We start from the raw sequence: 19,608 nt of genomic DNA, 5'->3' as shown, positions 1-19,608 counted from the left end.
TCGGTTAACGTTTTGCGATTGTTTTAGAGTAATCGACATTTTTTGTTTTATTTTCAATCATTATTCATGTGAACATAGATATCTTCTGACTCAAGCCTGTAACCTTGTGCAAAGTGTTCGAAACCCTGGCACTTTCTGCATTGAGTTAGCTGGCTGCGGGGAGGGTGGGAGTTAGCTCTGCTAACGTAGGGTCCGCATCTCGAGTGATGACACGCTTCTGGGTGGTGGGTTGGGGATGCGATGAGATGAGCGATTGTCCTCGTCTCTTTCATATATTCCAACTCCGCCAAGTCCCAGCCCCCTCCATGTCCTCTTCCACGGTTCCGCGGTCCTTGGCTCTGAAGACAATTGAAAAGGAAGGAACATAAGGTTCCTTATCAGATGCCAACTGAGCGGTCGGCTGCCTCGCAAGTGTGGTGCAAGGCTTGCCAAGTCAAGTTTTAATTTTTCCCCGAAGTCTATAAATGATGATTTGATGTCCCAGGGAGCCGAGTCAATCTAACCATCAAAAATACGGACACCTCAGCCGATCGTGTGAAGAAAAAGGCACAAACATTATTTATTACCTCGCAAGCTGCCCCAAAAAGCGCGTAGCAGGGGTCGTGATGACCATCAATAAAGAATTGAATATTATTAAAACAAAATGAGTACGCGTTGGGGATACTTTACTTCTGAGCCCCCACTCTGATTCCACTCATCAAAGTTGTCCGTGTAATGATGGTGGTCTTCCATACACAACCAGGGAAATTTAACAATTATGTGGGAAACCAAAGGAAGTGTCGTGATTCTGAAACAACCCAATTGAAATAAGGAACAATTTAAAATATTTCCATGTAAAACAAAGTATATAAAATTCATTTCTCGCTGTCATTTTAAATTATAAATTTCTTCATTTTGTACTAAAAATTCCCCTCGAAATTTAAAAATGTCTTTAAAAATACCATATCCCTTTTTTGTTATCACTTAGAGCTGTTTATTATTTTCTAGATATTTCGAAAGGTAGATTGAATTACGCTTAAATTTAAGCTTTAAACTCTTCATTTTCAAGCCTTCAGCTCAAAGTTCGGAGTATCTAACATCGGTCACACTATTCTTTGAACTAGTGCCACAAGGAAAGATGTAGAAGTATCTACCATGCTACTCAACGACAGGAGTAAGTGCTCATCAGGGAAGTGAAGGTATCAAGTGCTCATGAAAAAATTAATGGTCGCTTTTGCCCTGATATGAAGTGTAAGTGCAGGTAAATTTATATATTTGGAGGAATCGAAGATGGACGGCTGAGCTTCGCGGCCGATGGATCAGGCAGCGAACAAAACGTAGGGAGTCTTCTCCTCTTGCAGTTTGGTTCAATGTGAAGCTAAACATTTGGGCTGAATATGATGTAAAATAAAACTAAATGTAGCCCTTAGTTGTTCCGATGAGAATGCACAATCGTTTTCAATAATATGGAGATGCCCACGAGTCCCACTTAACCGATGGGGCCGGGTCGGAGAAAACTTTGAAGGTTGGCACATAAAGCGACCTGCATCCTTGTCTTTACGGCACCTAGAGCCGAAGAGGACGGACGTGGACGCGATGGAGCTACCATAGCTGGAGTCAAACTCCAAGAGCAAAATCCAAATCAGAATTAAGATAGCGGAAGGAATGCACTGAGGAAACTCACGTCCATGCTCACGTTGGGCTGTCCAAGTGTTTTTTTCAGGCTCCGTGACGAGATTTTTCCTATCCTTGGATTCATATTTGGACTAACCATTCGTATCTCACTACTACATGGCTCCGTTGCCAAGCAGGTCCAATTTATGCGTGGTAGTTGCGGTAAAGTTCTAGGAGTGCTCGAATCCGAAAAGATCACACTTTTTTCATTTTTTTAAAGAGGCATTCTTAAAATCTGCATAATCGATGCAGATGACTCAAAAAAAAGTAAATGCTGATTTTTTTTTCACCTAAACGACCAAAGTTATTTAACTAGAAGTAGCCTCTGAGGTAATCAGCATTGCGAAAATTCCCACATGAAAGTAAACTTAGGAGTGGTAATGCCGGAAAATAACGAAAATTCCAAAACGCGTACTCCAGAGAAAGCAATTTTATCAAATGTTATAAGCACTTCCAGTGTAATTCGTCCACCGCATAAAGATAAGCGTGGAAAAAAACCAACAGAAAGTAAATCAAGAAAAACATTAACTATAAAAAAGCGTTACCTTTGTCGTAGTTAATCGCCGTAGCATTGAATTTAAGAGCGCTAAAATCGGGCATAAATTTCAGGGCGCAGACGTGGTCGTAGAAACAGAGTTGGCTGACGATCGAAGCGATAGATCTGGTGGCGGAGTTTTTCTAGCAGTTAAATCACATTTACGCAGCACCGCTTATGAAATAACTGACAATGAAATAGAAAAAGAATGCTCTATAATTAAACAACAATGTATACATCTAATAGTTAGGGGCGCTGAAGAGGGGCTGGACGACGGAAAAGGTAGTCAAAGTTCACTCTACAGTCAACTACATAAATCGTTATGCAAGATAGGAGTTGAATTTCAACAAATAAATAAGAACGTAAGTGGAAAATAATCATGCAAAACTCTCTAGACCTCGTGCTAGGTTTTGCCAAGTCTTAAGAAACTCGGAAAAATGTCCACAGTGTGAGTGCAGTATCAAATCATCCTTCACGGATTGTGAGACTTGATCTAAGACACCTTTGGCTCAATTCGTAATGCTTTACCCACTACACCACGTTGTTTTATCTTACCAATACACAGCCATTAAACGGATATAATCATCTGTGACTATATACAAGAATTGTCATGAGAAAAAATTCCCCTGGACCGGGAATGGAACCACGGACCTTTGGCTTTCCGGGCCACTGCGCAGACCACTACGCTATCCAGGTTTTTTAATTCCCATGGCAATTATACCGAGACTCTGGTACTAGGTGTTAGGCCCTCGCGGTCCATCAAGGATGGCACCGCGAGGGAGAAAGGACTTCCAAGAAGCCACAACCGGTTGAGAGCCTCAAACCTGCGCTAAAGCCGCGCAAAGCGGTATGTGTAATATTTCAAACCCTGCCGCGTGAACGGTGGTGAAATATACAAGAATTGCCATGAGAAAAACCGCCGTTCACGCGGCAGGGTTTGAAATATTACACATCTGTGACTATGTTGCTTATAAAGGCAATTAGGAGGAATGAAGAATGCTAAGAGTTTACGTAACTCACATAAATATTGAGTGGTTACATTATAATATTATGTCATTATGACACGCAGAGAGCTATGAAAGCTGTCAAATTATTTCACCTTTTGCTGGAACCCTTAATTTAATTGATTCAATTTATCTTGCTTGGCATTCATGACCTCTTTAGTGTACACGCAGGGAGTGTTATCCTGTGAATTTCGCGTAAGATGAGCAAGTTTTACGAATTTCTTAAGAATCAGCATTCGTTGGAGGTAGAAAGAAGCTTATCCTATCCAGTCCTTCAGTCTATTGTAAATTAATATTACGCACGAAATGCACTTACCACTGTAAATGCAGCGTTATATTAACTGAATAAATTGACTAAACTAGGTATCCCTAACCAAAGTACTAATTTAGTTTATATTCACAAGAAAATGCATACACACAATCACTCAATTTCACTACAAACCCTGTTATTGGTAACGCTCTTCAAATCCCTCGATTCCGTTAATTTGATTAATTACCTAATTAACCTTATTCTATTAATTATCAAACAGGGCCCTCTTAGACGCATGGCTTGAAAGAAGAAGGAACGAAGTCACTTGAATATTTTGAACAGATTAGTATATAATGTTCATGAGAAGTTTCAACTTCCGCGTAAAACATAGGTTTTCTGGGGTTTTGGCTACCTTTTTTAGATGTCAGCATCAACTTTCCCGTGGCAGGAGAATCTTCCAGGGGAAACAATGGGGAGCTTTTGCCTAAGCTATATAAAGCGTTATCGTTCAGGCACTGAACGATCTTTACATGCTGATCTCTAGAGAAAAAGTAGATAACCTCATCATTCATAAACTGTTCATGCCGGAATTTATGGTCATATTTATTTAATTTCCAAGCTGAAACTGATCACTCACAACTTTGGAAGTAGAGGATAAATCACAAATTTCCTTACAATGGATTGGTCAACCAGTTGAACCAAACTATTTTATGGGAGTAAAGAGACCTTAAAGAGTATTGCGCGTGGGCCGTTAAGCCGTCCGCGGTTCGACTCTCAGTCCAGCGAAGTTTTCTTAATCTTGTCAATTTTTGTGAATTCTACCACCATTCCTGTGGCTGTTTGAAATATGATCAGCGTAGTGCAGGAGTTTATTTTAATATATGCACAAAGTTCAATTAAGATTAAATTGATACTTTTTAAAATTTGAAATTATATATGTCACCGATTGAATTAAAATTCGTTTAAGAGATATGAAATTAAACTATAGATATGAAAGATAAAGATTTTTAATAATCTAGTGTCACCATCACAGTCTAAACTGTTTTTTTTTCTGATTAAAAATTAAATAATATCCAAAAACAACTTGAGGGCATAAAATGGAGTTTAAGGTCACAGCGATTCACCAGTAGAATAGTGTATGTTGTTCAATTTGTTCACTGCAATGAATTGTTTGAATTTGTTTAGTTTCGTCCGCGCATTTCCCACCTCTACCTAACATTCTCAATTTCTCTCCAAGTTCACATCAACGTTCAATAACGTCCCAAGGACGTTCCCACGCCGCAGAATTGATACTAGCATCCACTCCGGCACATTCCTCACTTGATTGACAGCGCTGTTCCTGCTCTATCGCTTCGAAATAGTTCAATGGACAAACGGAACTGGTGCTTCGATTCAAATCTCGTGAATCTATCCTCTTGTATCGTAAAAAAACTGTTATGGCAGATCTTGCTGTGTCAGAGTGAACGCAAATTCTGCTCCGACAGAGGTCTCTACCACGCAAGAAAATTACACGAATTCATTCCCGGCTGTCACAGTCAAATACTTCGAGTGCCTCGGTTCATGCTGCACACGAACTTGACACTCGGCACACGCTACAAAGGGCTTTGATTCATCCTTCAGGGAAGGCATATATAAATGCCCTTTGATCGAGAGTTATAGTGCATTCGTCACCTCCCTAACATAACTGTGATCACAGTCCGTGTCGTCAGGCAAAAGGCAGAAATCCTGGCCCCATGAACCGACGTAAGTCCGCTTCATATCTGCATGTTTGTATTTTTATTTGCTACCAAGAATTGACAGTTTGGTGGACTGGGTCAGCGACTTCCGATAATGTCATCGGATTATGCCTCGAATACAGAGTGTCGGTGCTCTTTACGGCCCATAGAGGATTAAATATACGTCACAGGACCCACCTCTCCATGACATACGGAATTTTCTCTTAAAAATTTGAGGATCAAAAGCTTTCAACTTGAGTCCAGTAGAGAGAGACTTCTCATCTCACAGTAGCGCGCGTCCGCGATGGCAGAAGCGCTAAAAACATTTTAGAGCGAATTTCAGTTGGCTCCAGTGACATGCGGATCACTCCGAAAAACTGGAGTGCCCTACTAATTCAGCGTGAGAGTAGTATATTATGTATCTTCAAAGTCCATCAGAAACACTTTTTTTATCTTCGAAAGACTAACAGATTCTCATACATACACCAGAACATCTGTGGACATTAACTTGCGATTGAAAGCTTGATCCTTTGAAGAAAAGATGAAACGTGAAATGAAATTCACTCGTAACGAAATACGACAAATAGAGTAAAGGAATTTGAATCTTGGCTATAAATTAATATATTTCCCTGTAACCTTACGAAGGTATTGCTTATGTGCTGGTTATGTGGTGAGAGGCATTAATTAAAGTAAAAGCATTTTAGTAATTAAGACAAATAATTATCAAAAGATGGAAATATTGCGGTATCGTAACAAACCTTGGCTGATTATTATTAGGAATTAAAAATTGATGACCTGAAAAACCACGAAAATGATTGAAGATGTTATGTTATGTTAAAAAAAATGAATTGTGAAGAGAATAGAAAGGTCCGTGACAACATATCTAATGTATTATGGAGGCTAACCATCGTTCAATATTTCGTAGCGCATTGTGCCGAGTTGCGCAGTTAAATTATTTTATGGGTCGACATCGGTCTATAACCAAAGACGGTCATGTGTAAATTTTGTATGGCTTATGAAATTATAATTACCGCTTTCCCAATATTTCCCTATCGTAGCTATGTAACGATGAAAATTATGCCCATGAATTTGAACGGTATGTTATTAATATGCCTTCAGTCGTGCAACGAGATCAAACCATAATAATAATAATAAAAACTCTAAACAATAAGGGTATACAGAAGTCTCCTTTCATTAAACCCTTTCAGCCTTTCGCACGCTATTTTTTTATCATCCACGTCACCAATTAAATGGGAAAATTATTATTATCAGTAAAAATTAGCAGGTGTGGCGAAGATTCATTGTTAGGAAATATATCCACGTTTCCGATCTACTCCCACTCACATTCGAAGAAAGTGAGCTATGCATCCCTGGTAAATACGCGATTTCGATAGAATATTTTATTTTGATCCCAGAAGAGTATTTGGCCAAGACCCAAGGCGAAGGCCGTCATGGCGCTTGCCTTCCCAGCCGAAGGTTCTCTTGATCTCAGTTGGGCTTTCCAGGGAGTGGGCGTCACCCAAAGGGAATCTTAGTTCACTTGCGAGCTTTAGCTCCAACCCATCCTCTTAACTCCCTCATTTTTCTTTCCACATAGTGACATATCGACATAATGTCATTAATAATTCAACTCGGGCATCTTCCTAGAAAATAAACGAAGATTTCGCTAACATATAAATCTAAACACCACTCAATAAACTAGAATACAGCCGTTAAATAAAGAAATTAAATTAAAACAAATATAAAAAATTATATTTTTTGAGTCCACATAACATATATTTGCTTACGGGTATACCCTAGCATTTATTCAAGTAATTTATTGATCGGGGATCAATCCATAATGAATTGGGCAAAATATTCCTCTTATTTCATCGTTTCTGTCGGACCAAATTTAATTGATATTCTCCCTGGAAAATATGAAACTTGAATCGTGAGTAATTTATGGCTCCCTATGATGTCACAGGTCATACAAAGTGAAAGTTTGTTGTTCTGTACACAATTGTGAGCGGCTCCTTTCCTCAAAGAATTTATCACCATGAACGAGTTAATGAGCTGGAACTATTATAACGTAGCAACTCTTGAAAAGTGGGCGGTAATTTTAACAATTTTTCTTATAAGTGATGAGAGGATGGTTGAATGAGGAAAGCTTTTTTTCGTCATAAGTCACCATTCCCTTGGATCTACCGAATTTTATTAAAGAATTGCTATTTTTTGTGAGAATGAAAGATCCATTTATATCAGTCTCCAATACACGATGAAGCGTGAATGTGGAAAATCTTTGTGATTTTCAATTCAATCTTGTACAATTACCATTATGACATTTTAATTTCATGCTATGAATCAGTTCTTCAGTTCTATTTCGAATTGGAACACATGAGCAATGGGAAAATCTTTTCGACCAACCCAAGAGTAAAATATTTTATTGACTTCGACTTTTTTTGGCATTTTTCACGTCGTACCTCATAAAAAAATCGAGTGTGGTGTGAGAAAAATACAATTCCTTGCATTAAAAACCAAGAATGAGGTCCAATCAAATTTTATTTTTACTTCAACATCCTCTTTTTCGATTAATGTTTTCCCTTCCAAAATTATCTGCGTTATTCCGAACCGAAATTTTTCTATATGTCCAATTTCTAGTTATTATTTGAATAACTTTTACAACTGTTATTATGTATAGAACTCATAGTGTAAAGCATGAGCCGTTGAAGAGGTGACAAAAGTTAAGCCTCATGATATCATGAATTAAATATGAAAATAAAAGTATTGAAGTAACACAGCCTATATCACATCACAAATAATACCAAATGAAAGGCTATCATAAGCTTCATAGAGCTAAACTACGTTTTTATTTTCTTCAGCAGAACGAGGGTGGACAAGCTGCATAAAATAAGAGGAATACCATGAATGGAAAGAATTCACATGCTCTCTAGAATTTTTAATTACTTAATGCTGCGTCAAATTCGCGAATATTAACATGCATTTAAAATTACGCTTAATTACATCAGCGTTTCTGGCAAAGGGCATCGTTTTTAGCGAGTGCGCATGATTATTATTCATTCAAACATGATTAATCAAAGGGATGGTAAATTTTTAATATGCAAGATTAGTAATTTATTTCTTTCATCAAAAAATGAACATCCAATGACAAAATAATGTGTCAATTATGGAAACATGACTGTTGTATAGAACAAAGTCACATTTAAAATCCCTGTGTTTTTTCCTGGTAAAGCTATGAATAATACTTTTTTATCATTGGAAATTAATCCGAGGACCTCAGTTGGTATTATCTCCAAATAAAATGGCCACTGAGCTTAAATAATTGACCATTATTAACTTACTTTCTTAATTTTTGCTAGTAAAGCCAAGGAAATAGGTAGATAATTTGATCGATTGCGATATTGCTTATATTAGGATTTGTTTTTCCCAAAAGTTTAATTATTGTCGTCAAATCGTCTCAAAATTTGGGTTTTAACGATCAGGGTCTTAGCAATATCTGTCTCCATTCCATTCCAGCTAAAGTAATTATTTTTGGCAGTATTTTTCACAATACCAGGGATCATGAACAGTTTCCAATGTATATATCCTTTCAAAAATCCTAGCACCTAATGAGAATAATATGACAGTTTTAAAAGAAGTGAAGCTGAAGGAGGATCAGAGGGGACTACAGGAAGAAGGTCATTTGCATTATCAAATGGAAATATTTAATGGGGATTAAAAGGCCATTCTAACTCAACTTCGCTGCAAACGACTAGTCTCCTTTTTTATTGCAAGGGATAGGAAAAATTCGTAACATCATGCCAGCATGACACAATTAACTTGCGATAAAAAAATTGAACGACATGGTAAAATTTTTTAGTTTAAAATTAAGAAGCTAAAAAATTATCAATTCGATGCATTCACGCTAACTTATACTGGCATGGATATGTTAAATATAACTTATCTTTTTTGAAGCTTATGAGTAATTTTCCATGAATGATTTTAAAAATAATAGAAGTTCAAAAAATACTGAGTGAGATGCTCGCCACCCACTTGCTGTCACGTAGAATATGTGTTTTAGCAACTTCATATGTATACATCTGCAACTTTGTCTTCTCTCTTTTCTCAAAAATGTCAGTATTACCAGTTTGGTGCCATTGAAATGGTTTCGATGAGATTGCAGCTCATTTATGCTGTGGATTGTGTATTCTACCCACATAAGGTTGGCTAAGGGGGTGATCTCATGAAATAAATTCTTGGCAGAAATACTTTTGGCACGAACTGACAATCTTCAAAGCATTTCCTAGTGGAAGTGTTTCACCCTCTTCCCTTCCCACCTTTCATTTTCTCCCCTAAATATGTTCACACACCCAACTCGCACCTGAGGCTATTATTGCCTTTACTACTGGTTCAACGAGCAACTCGCACCTAACTTCCCAAACCCATAATTTTCCGCGCACTTCCATTAATCTCTCCACGCGCAAAAATAAATTACGTCGTAGGCGAGTTAATTAAAAAAAACATCCACAAAAAAGTTGTTCCATTCTCTTATATTCAGTTCTAAATTTTTCCAGCTATTTCATCCACGTCGTTACTCAAACATGTTGAATGCAAAGTCCTCATTTTTAAAGTTGAATAGAAAAAAAAGCCAGATTGAAAAAGATATTTATGCGGAAATAGTAAAAAATCAAACGGTTCTTTTGTAACGGCAAGTGACGAGAACGGAAATAAATTATAATTAGCCCATTTGTGTGAATTTGCATAATTCAAGGTCCGAAAAAATAATAAGAACTACATTAAGATACATTTTGTCACACAAAAAGCTTGGAATTTTGCTTAAGAAGTTGAAAATTCTCAGGTGAACCTTGGACACGCTTGTATGACCTTATATTAAGCCCTTGTTTAAGGGGTCGCTATTACTAAAATTTAGATTCTATGAGAGATGAAGCATAGCCATCAGATATTCCACAAAGTGAGGGCATTATTAGAAGTATTTAATATGACATATCTCATCGCTGCAACAAAATGGCTTTGCTATTGTATTCTGACATGCCCCGCCCATCAGTACATACAAAAATGCTTTCCGTGAAGGAAATGAGATATTTTGATTACTTTGTTATTCACTCCGTGAGGATTTCACACTCACTCAGAGGCCAAGACTCGTGAGCACCTAAACAAAACAGTCACTTTTCTGGTCAAATTCCCTTCCTCAATATTCCTTTTCGCCCGCTCCGAAGATTTGCTCCCCAACTCGGTGGATTAGATGTTTTCCGATGTGGAGGCATGGTTCAGCCGATTCAGCGTCAAATCTGACCTTCTTGGCTAGTATTGTGTAAGAATTTTGTTCCTCGGATTATAGTAAAAGTATATTTAAAATAGAGAATTTTACATACTTTTATTCCTCCAATTATTGGAAGCAAACTCAATTTCTGCAATGAGCAATAAAATTTACCTTACATTCTATTCGAGGAATGTCTTTTGCAAAATATGCTGCGCTTATACTTGAGGATTTTTCCCAAAAATAAATAAATAAAATAAAATACATTAATAAAGGGTGCAAAAATACATATTCATCAAAATTCAGCTTTAGGAAGTTAAAGAAAATCAGCCATTCACTCTCATAACCGTGAGAATGGTCACGAGTGTAGCGTGTTCTGGACTTGAAGTAGCCACTTTTCTCACTCTATCTTTCGGCTTAAATACCCGAATCAATATTTCTATAAGTATTTACAAAATTTCGTTAATTTGCAGTATCTTTCTCATAATAATATGCTTGATAATTATAGAGCAGTCAGTTTTTGAAGTTGAATCGTTGTATATTTTGATAATGTGTTCCTAAAATGTGGCCACAGTTTTCTTTATCTTGTAAAATGCCTAACTAATCAATTTAAAGATCATTGTAATATATTAAAATTCAATTGACTTCATATCACAGGAATAGGACAATTTCTATGAATAATAATAATAATAAACTCTGAGCGTAATAAAAGGGCATGCCACTTAAACGGCTCACGTCTCAATTCGTCCTCTCTATACGAAATATACCGGCACCCGTTTTGTAAGTATATTTCATGGAGCCGATCGATAAATGAATGATGGGGTGGGGACTAAATGTTTCCGAACCAGTGAGAATAGATGGGAATGGAATTTCGAAACCGCGGTTAACTTAAAATAGTAAATACGATCCGGATGTGAGTTATTCGTGATTCCAGCCAACTACACGCCAACTACCGGGCGAAAGTAGAATCACTGGTCCGGGTATACTTTTGCGCACGGCTCATTCTGAAAAGGTTCTTCTGAGGAGAAGTAGTGTCGTTTGCTTGCGATGGAGAATATTCCGATGACTTTTTATCCAAGAAAAGGGAAATCTAACAAGAATTGCCGTGTGCCACAGTGTTCTTTAAGGCCTGTAGGGACACAGTAGTTCGATTTCACGAATGTCCAAAGCCAGGCGATGTTTTCTATCGCAGGAATGATTGGTGTGAGATGGAGAAGGTCGATCGACGGAATTTGTGGATCCACCGGCTGAAAATCGGGAAAAACGTGACGAAGAGCATGGTGGTGTGTTCTTTGCACTTCATAAAGAACGATTATATATTACCGGGTACGTATACATTTTTCTATTTCACTTTTTTTCTCTTAATTTGTTTCAACGTGGCTGAGATCACGTTCTGGAGTCGATGCGAATGTTAACCTCCTTGTAGTTATCTATGTTTTAACGTGTTCTTTCTCAATAGATTTTCCAGCAAGACATCGATTTTTGAAGAGATGTGCTGTCCCGTCTATGAATTCACCAATATCGTCGATATAAAAATCTCCAGTTTGAGTACACAGACGGCATGGACGACGAGGAGAGCCAATTAAGGTAGGTATTTCAAAGGAATGTATTATTTAATCTTGTAGTTTTCAGCCGTATATTAAAAATCAAAATTCATTGATTAGCAACCATAGTTAAGGCTGAAACTAATGCGAGCATAGGTGGGCCAACTGTCTAACTGAGTAGTAACAAGGAAGTGGCTATTAGCTGTTTTGGTTACAGAGTGCTAAAACTTGCTATCTTTCTCGTATTTAGTGGTTGTGGTAGTATAATGGGACACTACATAAGTTGTGATTTTTTCGAATGAAATGTGGCTTGGAAGTGCAGCCCTATTTTTTTACAGATGTTTAAAAACGCTGCCGATAAATAAAAGTGCATACATCATGCAAAAGGTTGCATTATATCAGCGTGATGTGATGCAGCTATTGAAAAAAATGTATATGGATTTGAAATCTTGCAGTCCACCACCATATTTAGATATTTTAGGTTTTCAACTAGAGGCATGTAATTTAGATAAATATGGGAACGGTCAATCTTGAGTAATTGCGTGAGTAACACTAGAGAAATTGTTAGAAAAATAAGAAATTATGGTATATATGGTTATTCAAAAATAAAGTTTCCACTAAGGCCATACACTTGGTTGTTTACCTCTTGGCCAAATTTCTATGGCATCAACTTATCGGATTGAAAAAATGTTTTCATATATTATATTATCGTTTTATCTCTTATAATTTGGATAAAGATCAGTTTACATATTACTGTAGAGAACTAAATCTTCAGTCGTTTCTTTGGTCCATCTTAGCTAAGTATTACCAAATTCAGCACTGAAAGATGGTTAGCATTTCATGTGTCTCACAGTAACAAACTCAGTTTCACTTACAAATGATGATCATTAAAAGCTTTTATTAATTTTATGGAATTTATACTTAAAAGTCCCTAATGCGTCATTTACCTTAAACAATGAGGAAGGGGAACAGGAAATTTTTCGTTTTGGCCTCATCTTTTTAGTTGTCTCAATTGCCCGAATTCATAGAGATTTGGAAAGAGTTTCACTGAGGACATTTGTCATTTACCATTCTTCTATGAGGGATCTTTTCCGTGTTATTGTTTTTTTTACCAATGCCAAGTACTGTTTTGAATCATTGTAATCTGGTTATTTTTTATTTAGATCCAAAGTGGAGGGTTTGTGGAGGCAGTTGCTGAGTGTGATGAGGCCGATATCCACCAGATTATTGCAAGCCCCATTGATGAGCCCACTAAAGATTTTTCGAGGTAAACTCAAGAGGTTGCAGCTGCTTAGGCCCTGATATCCATTGGAAATGGAGATGTTAGGGGTGTACAATGTAGTATTGGCACTCAATGTGTGAATGAGACAAGGGATTTTGGGTGCCAGGTAACTAGTGGTGACTTTCACTCGACGGTGGCTGACATGATCGTCAGTGAGAGGAACCTATACACGATGACTGGCCTCGATTCCTTTCTGCAATTAGCCAGTTTATTTACTTTGTTTTCGGAACTTCAGCCTGACAACATGAGGTACTTCTTAAACAACAAGTGCAAAATAATTTTATCGCTCACGAAAATGAAGCTAAACTTATCCTTTGCCGTGTTGGCACATATTTTACACATTGTATGGCAGTATATAATAATTTTTTTCATTCCATGGCTTCATCATGTACTTGTATCACATCCTTCCATATCAAGTGTAATTTTATTTGTTTTTGCATTGTTTTGCCTTCCTTAAAAAGGGGGATGAATGACATTAGTTCCATGGTGTAACTCGGCTGTTATTGAAGTCTAAATCTAGTTTGAACATTGTAAATCAGCCCAGATATTACCATCGTATAATTGTGGGGAGTTACACCACTTGGACATATTTTACTTATTGTATTGCACTGTATTATATATTTTGTCATTCTGCCTTCATTAATGTACCACAAACTTCCATATCAAATGTATTTTTTTGCATTGTTTTGCCTTCCTTATAAAGAAGGATAAATATCATTAATTCCATTTTGCAAACTGGCTGTTATTAAAATCTAAATCTAGTTTGAACATTGCAAATCATCCAAGATATGACTACAACTGTTGGATATTACACCACTTGGGCATATTTTACTTATTGTATTGCTTTGTATTATATTTTTTTATTCCATGGTTTCATAATGTACTTAAACCACGTACTTCCGCATCAAGTGTACCATTAATGAATGAATGAATGTTGTCAATGCTAATCATGTCATTTGTGTATTATCTTTGTATACATCTCCCATTTGATGTCTCCGACTTCTTTGGAAAACATATATCGACTGATATAAATTTTGTTATCTTGTTTCATTTAACTCCTTCAAGACCCCAGTTGCTTGCTGTCCATGTCACCAAGGTTACCTCTTTTGCATGTTAGAATGTATTTCTTATGTTCTCTATATAGCTTACTGTGAATGACATCTTTTCACTCCATACTCCTTTTGAGGGAAGAAGGTACGTATTCCATGCAGGGACAATGGGCGTACATAAAATACATGAATTTCTTTTTATCTGCGCATATTTTCTGAGAAACAGATGCCATTATGGAAAAGCATTGGTCTAACCTTTGGGGGTATAATTGGTCTTAGCTAAAGAGGCTGCTGGTATCTCATGGGTCTGGGGAGGGAGGGGATAAATCCGCCTATGAGTCAGTATGTGGTTGTATTGCTGTCATTTATGATGAATTGATGATTTCATACAGGTAGGTTAGTTCTGTACATTTTTCAATTTTAATCCTTAATCTAAGTATTTACATGTATAATTGCAGTCATATACGACCAGTGAATTGTTTAGGTAATACCTAACTAACTAATTATCTTTCGGCTTGATTATAGTTTTTAATCAAAGCTGTAACTCCATTTATTATTTTTATTCGAGGCATAGGATAGAGAATTGAAGGATATGTACCAGAGAAAGAGGTCAGTGTAGCCCAAAAAGGTCGTGGTCTATGGTTAAAACAGCTCCTCTTTAAGGTACCTGACAAAAAAGTTTTCTCCATTCAGTTATATCCCAACAAAAACAATTTTAATGTAAATTTAATTTATTTTGAAATTAGTAAGAAGCTTGAAATTTCTCCTTTATGACTGCTTATTTGTTAAATTTCTTTCCTTCATATTAGCTTTCTTCTTTTTTTGCATTTTTTGCATTATTATTCATGAATAATAAGGTTAAATTTATGTAGCATAAAATTATTAACCATTAATAGCTACTAATGTAACTGGGTTGTCTACGAATGGTTTCTACCTATTCCTAAACAATTCCCGCTTTGCGAGAACAATCAAACTTCCGGATCTCGATTTTTTCATCAATTGTTAGGCTAATGAGACCGTTTATTTGAAGCGGTTCCTTGGTAAGGCCACTTGTTTGAAGAACAAGAGCCATTATTTTTAATTGACAGCCATTTCCTTGGTGCAACCCCACAGTGATCACCAAACCCACGTTTAAAACGCTCTCCCCTTCAAAGATATTTCGTTTTTCATCCAAATATCGCACAATTTCTTAGTAGGTCACAAAAACTTTGCTACTCATGTTCCTTAGAATACAATTTAGTCCGAAAAGGAAGAACGGTGCCGATATGCGCAATCGAATCCACAGCAATAAGGAGAATCACGGAGATTGCAATTGGAATGTGTTGTTATTCACGAGAAGTATACCCGGACTGACGGCCAATTTGGATTATGACGTCAGCGACGACAGCGCCGCTAGTGGTGATTTGGTTTCCGAATAGTGAGAGAGGAATAATATACGAAATGATCTTGATTGGACAATGGAAGGGACCGGACATAAATTATACGCGGGTGCAAAGGAAACATTTGCGCTGTAGCTTAGAACTGAATGAGGAACAAAAACACCATTAATGCGTATCGTCGTTAAGGGAATCGTGAATTACTTCGGCGGGCGTAAAACAAACGAAAATCGATGGCGCGGGGAGAAAGAACAAGAGAATGTATTTTGGTGGGCTGGGCAAGAGAAAGGGACATAAAGAATGTGGAGTGTTTTAAATAAAAAAGGTTAGAGGTCTCTGCCTTTCACGAGTCAAGGAAAATACATGGGAGACTTTTTTCGTAAAATTTATGTAGGTATCTTGATTAGTAATGATTCAGAAGTTATGGTCGATTTATTTCTTCAACGATTTAAAATGTTATTTAACCATGGAGGAAATCACGAATGTCAAGCCTTCATGGAGGGCGCTTACGTATTCACTGATTAAAGATACTCTAAACTCGCCTTAAGTTTTAAATTTGTTACAGATGGAATAAGTAGTCACATCATTCATCAATCAATAATTTTTCCCGTAATTAATAAATACTTTGAAAGGTAGCCATTTTGTATTCTAAAATCTCAGACTTGGATTGGAACATTTTTTGCCTTCTGGATAAGAAGCCTTAGTTTTACATACCAAGTCAACTTATTGTCTCACATGTTATACAAAATTTGGATATGAAGAAATTTAAAGGTAAATCTGACCTTACACACTGCCCATACTGAATGATTTAATTCATACAAGGCTTATATACAGTTACTGCAAGTTAAAATTTCGATCAATTGAATGGTGACTTTTTTTACCAATGTTATATATAAATATAAAGGTAAAAATTTTCGCTTCTAGTTTTTTTTCTGGACTGCTTAATCCGTGGAAATTTATCTGTGACAATCTATTTGAGAGACACTCAAATCTCGTTCCAAATCTTTCGACTCATGCTTGGCAAATCCCTTACAAACGGAATCACCTTAAATTTTAATATATTCGTCATTGGATTCACTTCGGTCTTCACCAGATTCATAATCCTGTATTCGCAAAGAGATGAAATGAAATACTTAGAAAACTGGCAGTGGGATTTCAGCTAGATGAAGCGCTGGGAATAAAGATGATAACTAACTGGGATACTCTAGTATACTGGGATACATATTATTTTCCTGTTGTGTAATGACTTTAGTTTTATTAAAAAGCAACATGAGTGATCATTGGGGTCTCGCCAAATCATGGGTATATTAAATAGAAATATATCGTGTTCCCTTCCTCTAGGTCCGTTTACTCTTGAAATACTGCTTGTTCAATTTGTGCAGGGCTCCTGATTTATCTTGATCATTTTTTCCTTGATGCAATTTTCACCTTGAAATAGGCAAAATTGGCTTGCATGACGACTGCATTGATGTTTGTCATTTGATTCCGACTCGCACAGGCAGACAGGTAATTCGAAGACCCAAGCTTGATGAGGTGGAATTTTTCCATATTGAAATAAATATATTTAAGACAGGAATTTTTTAAGGTCATAATGGTAAAAGTAAAAACTAAACACTGCTCAGAAGGAAAAACTCACAATCCACGTCAGAACCTAGCCCAGGAGCACGTCCCTGACCCTCCAATTTTTGATACAGTTACATTTCATAGTGCCTGCCAATAACCAACGATGAATTTAACTTTAAGCAATATTCAAACGAAATTTATTGGTGATATATTGAAAGATATGGTTATGAATTGGCTACAATATATCAGTGTATGCAACCCGCTGGACATTGTAGCTCCCTTTTGAGCACATTTCGGATACGTGCCTGCATCTCACTGTAATATCTCCTGCAAAACGAGAGATATATGCATCTTTCGCTGGCCTCCTACGTTGTCAGTCACCTGGCAACAGTCGCATAAGGTTAATGCCAGCCAATTGGAGAGCAATGATGCCGCCTGTGACTGACGCTCAATCAAGCAGTGTCACAATTACACAAGGAATAGTTAAAAAAAACTTGACATAGTTGAAGAAAACTAACTATACTTTTGAAATCAGCATGCCTATGTTATCCTAAACCAACTCAAAAATTGAAGTCAGCAGAAAATAAGCTTAAATTTGTTCCGCAGTATTATTCATCAGTTTGTGGTATTAGGAGTGACTAAGCAATCATAGTTGCTCTCAACGCTGAATACACCCCATATATTATCCTTTACTGGCCACTCAAGCTTTTTGAAGTTTACGAGGTAAATGGCTCGGAGATGACTCTACTGAGTTTAATTAGGCTATTTTGGGTTATTTTGAGGATAATACATAAGAAAAATAATCCTGAGTACTGCATTTTAACACGGAGTAAGTCTTAAGAATTTCACATAAATGAATTATACAAGGTGAAATTTACAAAGTCATTTCAACGACATGCAGAAATTCACCCAATCACGCCTCATGCCATCAATTTTTCGGAAAAGTATGTTTGAGATAGAGTTTTCCTCATAAGAGCTCAGAAAATCTTGCATGGGGCGAATTGATGTGAAAAAGTGAATCTTAGAAAACTATGACCATCTTTCTCTTAATGAGCAAATCAACGCAAGAGATAGCTTAGAGTAATACAAAAAAAAAAGACATGGCAAAGGAGTCACAGAGCATGTTTGATTTTAACAGGTAAACTTAAGTTGGTACTACTACAAGAAAGATTTCACATTTTTTTATGTAATTGTTGAAGTAAGTAACCGTTAATACTTAACTGTTTGAGTAAGTTGACGCTAATGACTCAAAATAGTCATATTATCGAAACTCAATGTCAAAAAAAGCGTTAAGATCTTAATTTTTGTATTAATTCAGTGGATAAAAAATCATAATTTGCAATTAAAAATATATAATGTAGAGAGAAGTGGATGCCTTGAGATGCGACCAATGCAATGCTTGATTGTTTGAATGGGCATAAAAATGAAGAAAAGGATGAGCAAGCTAAAAAAACCAAAGCAAGGATATTGAGGTGGGCAATTTCGTCCAAACATTTCTATTTGAGAGGAAAAAAGGTCGTAACGTCGTCCTTGGAACGGAAAATTACGTTTTATTATCCTAAAAGGGCAACTCAGAAGATCATGCTTAGTTCAGCAAGATATAAATCTGTTGAAGACCCCATAGTAGAAAAACGGATGACATTGTGACATTTTCACCGAACGGAAACGAGGTCCGAAGAACGATCGTCGAGAACAAGCAAGAAAAACCTCCAAAAAATAAAGTTATTGATGGAGAATCGCAGTGACATTCAATCTAATTTATAACTCTTAAATATTGCTTCAAATGAATGAGAACTAAATTAGGACTCATTGCAAAGTGTCATTCATTATATGAAAGGTTGCCCACTATCACTTACATGTCTACTGAAACGTTTTTGGCAGAGCTTATATTTAGTCCGAAATGTCAATAATAATGCGACTTTACGTATGAAGAAACCTTTACGAAATATTATAAAAATATATTAGTTATATGTTATAAGGATGACAGTTACCAAGCATATATTTTGATGCAACGAAATGTGGGATTGTGTACGTTTTTACTCAAGATGTAATCACATCCCAGGCCAGGGCAGGAATCGGCAAACTTTTCTCACCCGGGACATCGAATTTTTATAGCTAAACGTGACAAAAATACCCAAATTTAAACGCCTATATAATGCTAAATAACTAATATGCCTTCTCAAGTGACACATTTATGTCTTTCTTTGTCTCATGGAATCAACTTAACACAGTGAAATGTAAAAACTTTGTAATCCTTCATAAATTTAATACTGCACGACTTAGATTTCGACGTGGCATGTCATCATATGGTGCATTTGAATCGAAAATTATTATTACTTATTATTCTCCGTCTTAGATGCAAATGTACTTACCAGAAGATGAC

At 36.6% G+C, this 19,608-nt stretch overlaps 2 long non-coding RNA genes across 2 annotated transcripts in view; one reads left to right on the top strand and one right to left on the bottom strand.

Annotated features, from left to right (window-relative positions):
• The window catches only part of LOC124155057, a 76,465-nt gene that overhangs the window by 23,861 nt on the left and 32,996 nt on the right, over nucleotides 1-19,608 (bottom strand). The window lies entirely within an intron of this gene.
• Nucleotides 11,651-13,145, top strand: LOC124155056. Its single transcript, XR_006864113.1, has 3 exons — nucleotides 11,651-11,737; nucleotides 11,871-11,998; nucleotides 13,119-13,145. It is a non-coding gene; the product is annotated as an uncharacterized LOC124155056 (long non-coding RNA).

Source organism: Ischnura elegans, chromosome 3 (genome assembly GCF_921293095.1).
Source record: "Ischnura elegans chromosome 3, ioIscEleg1.1, whole genome shotgun sequence".
NCBI lineage: Eukaryota > Metazoa > Arthropoda > Insecta > Odonata > Coenagrionidae > Ischnura > Ischnura elegans.
This window is presented reverse-complemented; position numbering and strand designations above follow the sequence as displayed.